This window comes from Hydra viridissima, unplaced genomic scaffold, assembly GCF_058129835.1.
Source record: "Hydra viridissima isolate aposymbiotic clone 2 unplaced genomic scaffold, HvirCarnegie_v1 scaffold_2, whole genome shotgun sequence".
Classification (NCBI taxonomy): Eukaryota; Metazoa; Cnidaria; class Hydrozoa; order Anthoathecata; family Hydridae; genus Hydra; species Hydra viridissima.
Genome location: NW_028324301.1, coordinates 1,790,254 through 1,801,742, shown reverse-complemented (window position 1 = coordinate 1,801,742; position 11,489 = coordinate 1,790,254).

The following is an 11,489-nucleotide window of genomic DNA, read 5'->3' as shown; positions in this document are numbered from 1 at the left end:
GCATCAGTTCAAGAAACTAATATTGGTACTTTTTTTCCGTACTTATCATTAATGTCATACCTAGGTCCAGATTAAGCTTAATAGTAAGCTTAAAAGTGAATGTTAAAAAAATTAACGCTATACATAATCTTTACACAAACTAAAAACGTCCGAATACCACTGATCTGTATATAAGGTAATAGTAAAAATAGTATAAAATAGTAGTTGCTGTATTTGAAAACAAATTTTTGCATCAAAAAATTTACCTAAAAATTCTGAGTATTTTTTAATTGAAATTACTCTTGAAAGAAGAGAAAAAGAGATGAGGGGGGGAGGGGGTCAGCTCTGTCCCGGTCCAGGTCGTATATTTGTGTGTCTTGTCCACATCGGAATGTTACTCTTAGTGCCAGATGGGAATTTTCATTAAACAAAAATTAACTCAAAAATCTGCTTTAATTAACAAGAAGAGTGAAAAAAAATAATAATAAAACAATTTGTGCTTCTCAAAAAAAAAAGAAAATCTACTCTTTCACTATATAATCGATTTTACAAAAGTAACAATCATCGCCAGACAATCGATGTTATGCAAGCAGAGTTGTTACGGCATAATATGTCTGGCAGATCTGTCGACATATTTTTAGACATATTTTACATAGACATAAAATATGTCAGAATTATTTTTCTGTCCTCTTACTTTGACATAACTTTATGTCTGAAACATTTTCTGCCGACATAAAATATGTCCGAAATATTTTTCTGCCTACCAACTATGACATAATTTTATGTCTAAAACATTTTCTGCCGACATAAATTATGTCAGAGACATTTTTCTGTCCACTTACTTTGACATAATTTTATGTCAGAGACATTTTCTGCCGACATAAATTATGTCAGAGACATTTTTCTGTCCACTTACTTTGACATAATTTTATGTCTGAGACATTTTCTGCCGACATAAAATATGTCAGAAACATTTTTCTGTCCACTTACTTTGACATAATTTTATGTCTAAAACATTTTCTGCCGACATAAAATATGTCCAAAATATTTTTCTGCCTACCAACTATGACATAATTTTATGTCTAAAACATTTTCTGCCGACATAAAATATGTCAGAGACATTTTTCTGTCCACTTACTTTGACATAATTTTATGTCAGAGACATTTTCTGCCGACATAAATTATGTCAGAAACATTTTTCTGTCCACTTACTTTGACATAATTTTATGTCAGAGACATTTTCTGCCGACATAAATTATGTCAGAAATATTTTCTATCCACATATTTTGACATAATTTCATGTCTGAGACATTTGCTGTTTCTTATTTTAGAAGAAAAAATCGTACAACTTTATTGCTCATTTCAGATTAATTTAACGAGTAAAACAAAAGTCTCGATTTCCCCTTATTAGAATGTAAAAACTTAGTCTCAAACTTAGTTTTTATTACTGAATGTGGTTTTTATTATATGGCGTCCTGTGCCACATTAGAAATTATGTTAAGTAGAAAGAAAAGTAGAACTTTTAAAGGGTCGAACCATTTACAGCATAAATTCTACGATCTAATCGTCTGCAACATAATAAAAATAGAAAATAATTCTTTGTCAGAATATTTATATCCGTTCCATGATAGGTCGAATAATTTATGGTCGAAGCAAACCTTATTAAAAATATAGTTTTTCACCAGCGCGGCGTTTCAGGTTAAAATAGATTAACCACAGGACGAACGACAATTTAAAGCAGCGGTTAGAATACAATTTTAGCCGTAAGAAAATATCTGGCCAACGTTTATCTTTTAATTTAATCGAACCGTCAGAATCGTTTTTTGAAGAGTAGTGATCTTAACCGAAAATTTACTTCAAATAAAACAAATATCAATGATAATGTTTGGTTGTTAAAATTTTTTTTTTTTCTCTTACACTTTTTCTAAAGAGAAAACATCCCTTTTCAGATTGTAAATGATACAACGCAAGCCATTAAAATGGCAATTAAATGCCTTAGAATCAAATATTTGTCTGCTCTCCTCAACAATCCACATGGCATTACAGGTTGCTAATATTTGGAAAATTGGCTTTTTTTTTTTATCCAGTTGTATTTTGTGGCCTTTTACCTTTATTTTGGCATTTTGACACAGAAAAATTTAAGTTCTTGAAAAAGTATTTGTTTTGGAAAAAAAGATGAAATCAATTTTTTCTCCTCAAGAATTTTTAAGGATAATAAAAAACAACTTTTGACTTCCGATCCGAAGATTAACTAGTTGATTTCATTGATGAAATTTGTTCAAAATAAAGTGACAGAATCGTTTTGAAACAGCCGCGATATGAAAAAGGGCATTATGGCATTTTACATTCACAATTTTGGAATTTCACATGTAAAAAATGTTGGCAACACTGAATTTAATTGTCAATTAAAACGACTAAAATATGACGACTTGGAATGCTCGCTTCCACGTTTAAGACATTAAAACGAATTTCCTAGCCGCATTAAAAAAACTCTTGATGCTGGAGTCTTTTGACCCAAATGCAATTCAGTTGTAGATTTTTATATCACGGCCGTTTAATCTATTCTATAAATTAACTTTGACTTTTTGTGCTAGAATTTTGTCAAGTACTTTGCTAACACAAAATCTAAAAGAACTTTATTACGTTATAAAAAAATTTTTTTTTTGTTTCGACTCTAGGGTAATTCCACATCAAATCACCCAGTCCATTGAACCATGTGTCTTCCTTTTGTGTTATATTTTGACACATTATTCCTTATTATAAAAAAATATTACATGCAAAATTTCAGCTAAAAATGTTGAGCGGTTGACAAGATACTGCAATTTTAATATTGACCTGGTTTCCCAAAATAACCCGGTTTTCATAACATTCTGAAAAAACATTTTTCTTAAAAAAATAAGAAATAAAAATGGCAAAAATATGAAAATAAACATATATAATGTTTTTTTGATGCTGAATTCAATAAAAGTACTTAAAATGCTCAAATATAAAAGGAACATGCTTAAAAGTTAATAAAACATCTAGTTTCTATAAACCAACTTTGGGGCCCAATATCTCAAAACACCCCCGTCAATTTTTTTTTTTTTTTGCTGTTAATATTTTCAACTGCTCACAATCTTACTAGGCACAAAAAATCTAACTGGAAAAACAACTGAAACATATGGAACTTTAATTTCAAAGATCTATTACTTTTTCAAGAAATTCCCAAAAAATATTTGTAAATAAAATAAAAATAAGTTAATCGTAATTTAAACAGTCACTTAAATATACAAGATTTTTAAAGGTATCGAAGATGTAAGTTATTTTGACTGTGTTTGTAATAGTTTACAATACTGTTCCCATTTTACTTGTACTTCCTCTATTTCAGCATTTTCAAACACATAGTTTCTACCGGAACTAGAGCAAGCTTATGGAACAGATAGTTTTTTCAATATGTTGGTGTTGGGAATAAAACAGTAGTTGTCTCTTTCAGGCCAGTTAAAACAGATTGATGGACCATTTGGGTGAAGAAATTTAACTTTAGCATCAACTTCTTCTAGGTTGGATTTAGTTACAATGCCGATCCATTACTACACAGACTACAGCTACATAACAACCTAAAGCAACAGTATCAAGTTGAAATATATCTTGTTTCTTTTTAAGATTGTGGATTATTAAATAATTAATGTCCGTACTACACCTCTTTGCCCCAACCCTTTAATCTACAAGATCATAAATTGATGAAAGCTACCAGTACCAGGTAGAGTTGTTACACCAGTGTACCTTTCTTTTTGCTCTTCATGTTGCAATTGTAAGTCCAATCCCTTTATGTAAATGAAGTTAACAACCTTGATTTTCTCAATACAAAATTCATACATAGCTTCTGATGTGAGAATTTGGTTTCTGTATGGTCGTTTTAAACTTTTTTGTGCTGTTAACCTTTTTACAGTACCGCCAATCCCATTGCATGGTGACTTTCCATGGGACGTGGCAAAAAAGTTCCATTCAACTTTAAGGTCAAATTCACTTTCTAAGGTCAAATTCACATAGATTGTAAAAGCTTTTACAATTTTTGTACTGCCCTGCGCAACCATCAGTGAATATATGTAATTTAGACAGATTGGAAAATTTTTTGATAAAGAAATAATTCAAACCTTTTCAGAATCCCTCTGTTGTATATTTTTTTACACTGATAGATATTGGTTATTTTCATTATAGATATATTATATATATATACAATCTGCATATATATATATGAAATATATATATATGAAATTGTTAATTTGTTAAAATTTAAATAAAATTTACCAATAAATATTGTTTTATAACTGAACTTTTTATAAACTAGTTATTATAAACTTTTACAAAATATAGTTGTCAAAATTTTAAAAACAAATGCACATCAATATCACACTTATTCAGTTTTTATATAAAAACAAAACAGGATGTTTTTTTCAGTTGTTAAGATCAAATAACTAAGTTATCATATAATTAAGACTTCCTTAAATATAACAAAATTTTTTTTTTTTTTTTTTTTTTTTTTAAGGAGTCTATAAACTAAATATAATATTTTACAGAATTCTATTTGCATTTTTTTTAAAATAATTTCTTCAAAAAGTAATAAATCATTGAAACTAAAGCTCCATATGTTTCAGTTGTTTTTCCAGTTAGATTTTTTGTGCCTAGTAAGATTATAAGCAGTTGAAAATATTAACAGCAAAAAAAAAAAAATTTGACAGGGGTGTTTTGAGATATTGGGCCCCAAAGTTGGTTTATAGAAACTAGATGTTTTATTAACTTTTAAGCATGTTCCTTTTATATTTGAGCATTTTAAGTACTTTTATTGAATTCAGCATCAAAAAAACATTATATATGTTTATTTTCATATTTTTGCCATTTTTATTTCTTATTTTTTTAAGAAAAATGTTTTTTCAGAATGTTATGAAAACCGGGTCATTTTGGGAAACCAGGTCAATATTAAAATTGCAGTATCTTGTCAACCGCTCAACATTTTTAGCTGAAATTTTATGTGTTAACTTTTCTTTTTAAGATGCAACAGCCAAAGAAATTTTTAAAAAATTTGAGGACCCATGGTTCAAAATTTTCTAAATTTTGGGTGATTTGATGCGGAATTACCCTCTAAAAAGGTTTTCAGAACTCGATTCTTGCACTGGGGCGCCATAAAAAATTGACTAATAGAAAATGTGAAACGTTTAGTTTTTTAAACAAATTTTATTTTATCAATCAAATCTAGATTATTTTTTACCACCATGATGGAGTCTAAGAAATCATTTGAAATGCGAGTACGTAGATGGCTATAAACCAAAGCGAATCCAGAGAAATCACGTTTAACTTTTACGCTGGAGAACGCTGCACCGTAAACTACTTGCGAGATTTCATGAAGCCGATTCCATTTTGTTTTCTGGTTTTTCCTCCAGTACGCAAGAATGTTGAATTCAACGTCTAATGACACTCGCGGTTCATTAAGAGTCCATTTTAAAATTAATTGACGAATATCTTGATCTGACTCTAAAGCTGCATTAGCAATATCTTGTCTGGTTCCTCCTCCAGTATATTCAATGAAACGGCGTACTTTTTCAGCATAAATTTCTTCTGAGTTGATAGGAATCATCTCTTCAGAAGTATTTGAGGAATATGACGCATTTAATTGTATGGATTCTTCTGTTGATGAAAAACTTGATTGTTCTCGTTGAGTACAAAGTTTTTGATGAATTTTGATTAGCTGTATAATTCCTCTATTCAACATTTCTGTATTAAACAGTTGATGACCCGATGTAAAGCAAAATCTAGGATCCATAACTAAAGCAGCAATAAATGCTTCACATTTAAAAAAAACTTGTTCTCGTGTATTGATTGCGTTGGTCAGTAGCATTTTTAATCCCAAATCACCTGCTGGAACGTCTTCAATTCCTATTTTCATTTGAATCCATCGAACGTAGAACTCACTAATTGATAATTTTGCGGATTGAAAATCCATCATAGCCGAATGTATTGGTAAAAATGCATCGAAATATTCATCTATTAAACTCCATGAAGCATCATTTAATTTTAATTGGTCGTGTCTTAGCCTTTGATATGCTTCTGCGTTGGTATGGAAATCTTCTATCATCAAAAACGTGGAATCCCAGCGTGGTTCAATGTCTACACGAGGTTTTTTTAGATTTTTAAATGTTTGAATATATGCTACTTTCTTGGATTCGATAGCAACTTTTCTGATGTTATTTAATGCATCTTCAAACATTGATGTTACGTCCTTAGCAGCTAGCTGACACACATGTGCGCCACAAAACATGGCTGAACAGAACGATCCAACTGATTTTTCAACACAAACAGTTTGGGCTTCACTATAATTCCCTTCTTCATTCTCTAAAGCGCCAATATCAATTTCCTCGTCTTCGAAATCTATAAATTCGTCACCATAAATTTCAAGGATCACTTTCATCTGAACTTGTGCATTTTGAAGAATTTTTGAAGCCTTCGTCATGTTTTTTCCTTGATCTGTGCAAGTTGCGTAGATATCATTAGCACATTTTCCAATTTTTCCAATTACATTTTCTAACTGAGCAGCTAAAATTTCGCCAAACTGTCGACTTTCTTGAGTAAGTATGCCTAAGGTTCTGTCAGCTATTTGCCCGTCCTTCACATATCTACAGCTAACTCCAAACACGTTTCTTCCATATCGCGACGCACTATCAAACATCAACGAGACAAGAACATTTTCAGTTTCTTCTCTTATGAGCGAAAAAATATTTTCACACGCAAGTTGAATGTAGCGTTTCATGCTGTGACGATTTATAACAATTTTGAATTCTTTGAGTGCATTTTTCACTAAAGACAATTGTCCGATTTCATCAGCTGACGCGAAAGACAAGTTACGGTTCATCATTAACTTAATCATTTCTCTAATTAATTGATTTACATCAACATCCAGCTTGATTCGTTTAATTAATTGAATCTCATCGTTATTTCGATTCCTTGTAGCCGAAGTAGTTTCAACTAAGTCAATTTCGCCAGCTTTTTCTTTGTGTTTTCGAAGAAGGTGATCTTTGAGGTTACTTAACTTGCCTTTGTAAAATTTTTTGCACATTTTACACTTTCCTCCTTCTTTACTAATTTCAAATTGACTTTTCACTTGTTTGTGCAATAAATTATTCTCCATATTTGTCTTTAAATCTTAAGGAAAACAAAAACAGTGACAAGAAAATAGTTATTCCAAGATCTATTTATACCACAGGACAATCGTTTAAACCGCGAAAAATGAATAATTAGATTAATAATCGTTTTTTAATGCGGCTAGGAAAATCGTTTTAATGTCTCAAACGTAGAAGCGAGCATTCCAAGTCGTCATATTTTAGTCGTTTTAATTGACAATTAAATTCAGTGTTGCCAACATTTTTTACATGTGAAATGCCAGAAGCGTGAATGTAAAATGCCATAATAATGCCCTTTTTCATATCGCGGCTGTTTCAAAATGATTCCGTCACTTTATTTTGAACAAATTTCATCAATGAAATCAACTAGTTAATCTTCGGATCGGAAGTCAAAAGTTGTTTTTAATTATCCTTAAAAGTTCTTGAGGGGCAAAAATTAATTTCAACTTTTTTTCCAAAATAAATACTTTTTCGAGAACTTAAATTTTTCTGTGTCAAAATGCCAAAATAAAGGTAAATGGCCATAAAGTACCATTGGATAAAAAAAAAATGCCAATTTTCCAAATATTAGCAACCTATAATGCCATGTGGTTTGATTGAGGAGAGCAGACAAATATTTGATTCTAAGGCATTTAATTGCCATTTAATTTGTTTGAGTTGTATCATTTACAATCTGAAAAGGGATATTTTCTCTTTAAAAAACGTATAAGAGAAAAAAAAATTTTAACAACCAAACATTATCATTGATATTTGTTTTATTTGGAATAAATTTTCGGTTAAGATCACTACTCTTCAAAAAACGATTCTGACGGTTCGGTTAAATTAAAAGATAAATTTTGGCCAGAATTTATGCTGTAAATGGTTCGACCCTTTAAAAGTTCTACTTTCCTTTCTACTTAACATAATTTCTAGTGCGGCACAGGACACCATATAATAAAAACCACATTCAATAATAAAAACTAAGTTTGAGACTAAGTTTTTACATTCTAACAAGGGGAAATCGAAACTTTTGTTTTACTCGTCAAATTAATCTAAAATGAGCAATAAAGTTGTACGATTTTTTCTTCTAAAATAAGAAACAGCAAATGTCTCAGACATAAAATTATGTTAAAATATGTGGATAGAAAATATTTCTGACATAATTTGTCGGGCGGAAAAGGTCTCAGGCCTAAAATTATGTCAAAGTAAGTGGACAGAAAAATGTTTCTGACATATTTTATGTCGGCAGAAAATGTCTCTGACATAAAATTATGTCAAAGTAAGTGGACAGAAAAATGTTTCTGACATAATTTATGTCGGCAGAAAATGTTTTAGACATAAAATTATGTCAAAGTAAGTGGACAGAAAAATGTCTCTGACATATTTTATGTCGGCAGAAAATGTCTCAGACATAAAATTATGTCAAAGTAAGTTCGCAGAAAAATATTTCGGACATATTTTATGTCGGCAGAAAATGTTTTAGACATAATATTATGTCATAGTTGGTAGGCAGAAAAATATTTCGGATATATTTTATGTCGGCAGAAAATGTTTTAGACATAAAATTATGTCAAAGTTGGTAGGCAGAAAAATATTTCGGATATATTTTATGTCGGCAGAAAATGTTTTAGACATAAAATTACGTCAAAGTTGGTAGGCAGAAAAATATTTCGGATATATTTTATGTCGGCAGAAAATGTTTTAGACATAAAATTACGTCAAAGTTGGTAGGCAGAAAAATATTTCGGATATATTTTATGTCGGCAGAAAATGTTTTAGACATAAAATTATGTCAAAGTTGGTAGGCAGAAAAATATTTCGGATATATTTTATGTCGGCAGAAAATGTTTTAGACATAAAATTACGTCAAAGTTGGTAGGCAGAAAAATATTTCGGATATATTTTATGTCGGCAGAAAATGTTTTAGACATAAAATTATGTCAAAGTTGGTAGGCAGAAAAATATTTCGGACATATTTTATGTCGGCAGAAAATTTGTCTTGGACATATTGGACAGATAACAACTCTGTATGCAAGTGATAATCATCGCCAAATAATCAACTTAATGAAATAGGCGCTAGATTAAATATCCGGCGTCAATTGTAAAAAGGATATATTTCTATTAGTTCTTAAAAAAAGAAGCCGAATAAATACTAAACATAAGATTAAAAATACTTATTTATGTTTCTAGAGATTAAAAGAAAGGTGGGGGGGGGGAGGGGGGAAGGTAACAAAAAAAAATAAAAAGTATTTTATAGCAATATCCTTAACCAAAAAACATTTTCTTTGGTTCTTAAATCTCATTTCTTTCAAACAAAGATAAACCAAATTTCGTTTTCATCAAGCAAGTATCAAACCAAATTTTCAGTTAAACGAAAATTAAAATTAAAAAAAAAAAACGAATTAATTTGCTATTTTACAAAAAATCCTTTCTAATATTATTATCATTGCAATACTAGATAAATTGAATTTTACATATGGAAAAAATAACGTGCATTATTTATATTAACATTTTTTTGTTTTTATTTCTATTATGTAAAACATAGGGACTGATTTTATTGAAAATGTTCAACTTCGATTTCAACTCGAGGTAAGGTTCGAAAAATGTTGCGATAATATGGGGAGACATTATCAGGGCTGCAACAAATATCATATAAATTTAAACCAATAAAATGCCAGCTAAAGCAAATGCCTCAAAAAGCAGATCTACATGATCTGTTTAGATTGTACAGTGTAGTTACCATGCAGCTTTAGCTTTTAACCTCATGGATTCAAATGAAAAATTCTTTAAATGAAAACAATTGAAAAATCAATTTATTAGTTACTATTTAACGCAGCTGTAAAAACTTTCATGCGCGTTTGAAGTAATTTTAAATGTCTTTTTTCAACTCTTGCAATTTTTTTTAATTTAGAATTTCAAAAGAAAAGAAAATTGCAACACTAAAGATGTAGATGATATGAGGAGAAATGCTATCTAATTGAAATCAGAAGAAAAAAAAGTGTACAACTTTGAGACTGTTAAATCTACTTTTCTAAGTGTAAAAAAACATTTTTAAAGACTTTTTCTAACTTTCTCTAACTTTCTCTAACTTAGAAAGATAAGTTTATTTACATTTATAGAAGTCTGCACAAAAACTTTTTTCTCAAAGTTTATGTTATCATTTTCTTGAGGGTTAAACGCAAAAAAAAAAAAACAAAGAGTTGGGCAATTATATCAAAATATATTCAAAATACATTGGAAATAAATCTTGTTTATACACTAAATATAATAATCACACACCTTTTCTGTTGATTGTGTAGTTTTGAAGTTGAATTAAAAGTTCTACTTCTGGATACTTCATTTATAACGGATGCCCGACATTCATATTATGAGGAGACTAATTCCAATAAAAAGAATAAACAAGATGGCATTCGTAACTATTTAACCACCAAAAATCAACCAGTAATATTTTATTCACTAAAAACTGAAAATAAGGAGACACCTAAAACAAAAAAGCATTTAAAAAAGTCAAAATAAAGACAAAAATTAGAAGGAAGAGATTACGTAAAGATTAAATAGGGGAATACGAGAAAGGTTAAGAGATTAAATAGAGATTAAATAGGAGAATACAAGAAAGCCTAAGAGAGAAGAGCTAAAAGTTAGAAGAGTTAGAAGTTGCGAAGAAGTGTTACAGTCATTGGGGACATACGGACAAGAATGCAAGGGTTGGGGCATATATTGTCGAATACGCCAAGATAAACCATTAAAAACCAGAAAAAAAAGAACCATTAAAAAAGAGAAGCAAGACGTAAGTTCTATATTCTGTCATTTCCACCATCATTATTACGTCATTATCTCTAAACCAGAATGTTAACTGCCTTCTTGTTGCTAAATTATTGAAGTTTATCTTAACACCGTCAGCTTCGTCGAGTGTATTTCTTAATATTTTTAAGATACTTTCAAGTACATAAAAGTGATAATCAAAGGCTCTCCCGAACTAATTCCTGAGCTAGAAAAACAAAGAAACTCCTTTGCCAATATTTTTAATTATTAAAAATGATACGCAATCATACTCATTAGATTTATTTCTTTGGAGGAACATTATTCCGGAACGTCTTCATAAAGTCTTGCTGTTGTCTTACAGAATCCTTTTAATAGTTCAATTATGCTCTCTATCTTATCAGAATTAAATAATTTGTTTCTTTGTTTTCAGATTCTTTTTTTTGTTTTGTTTTTTTCTTTTTATATCTTAATATTTGTTACCTCTGTTCCTACTGATCAAAACGAAAGCGATGCGAGCATTTTGAAAAAACGAGCAATTTCGTTTTGGTGACTGGCTCTGAATGTCAACTAATGAGTGTTCTTAATCTTGTGGTAAAGTACATAATATCATAACTATGT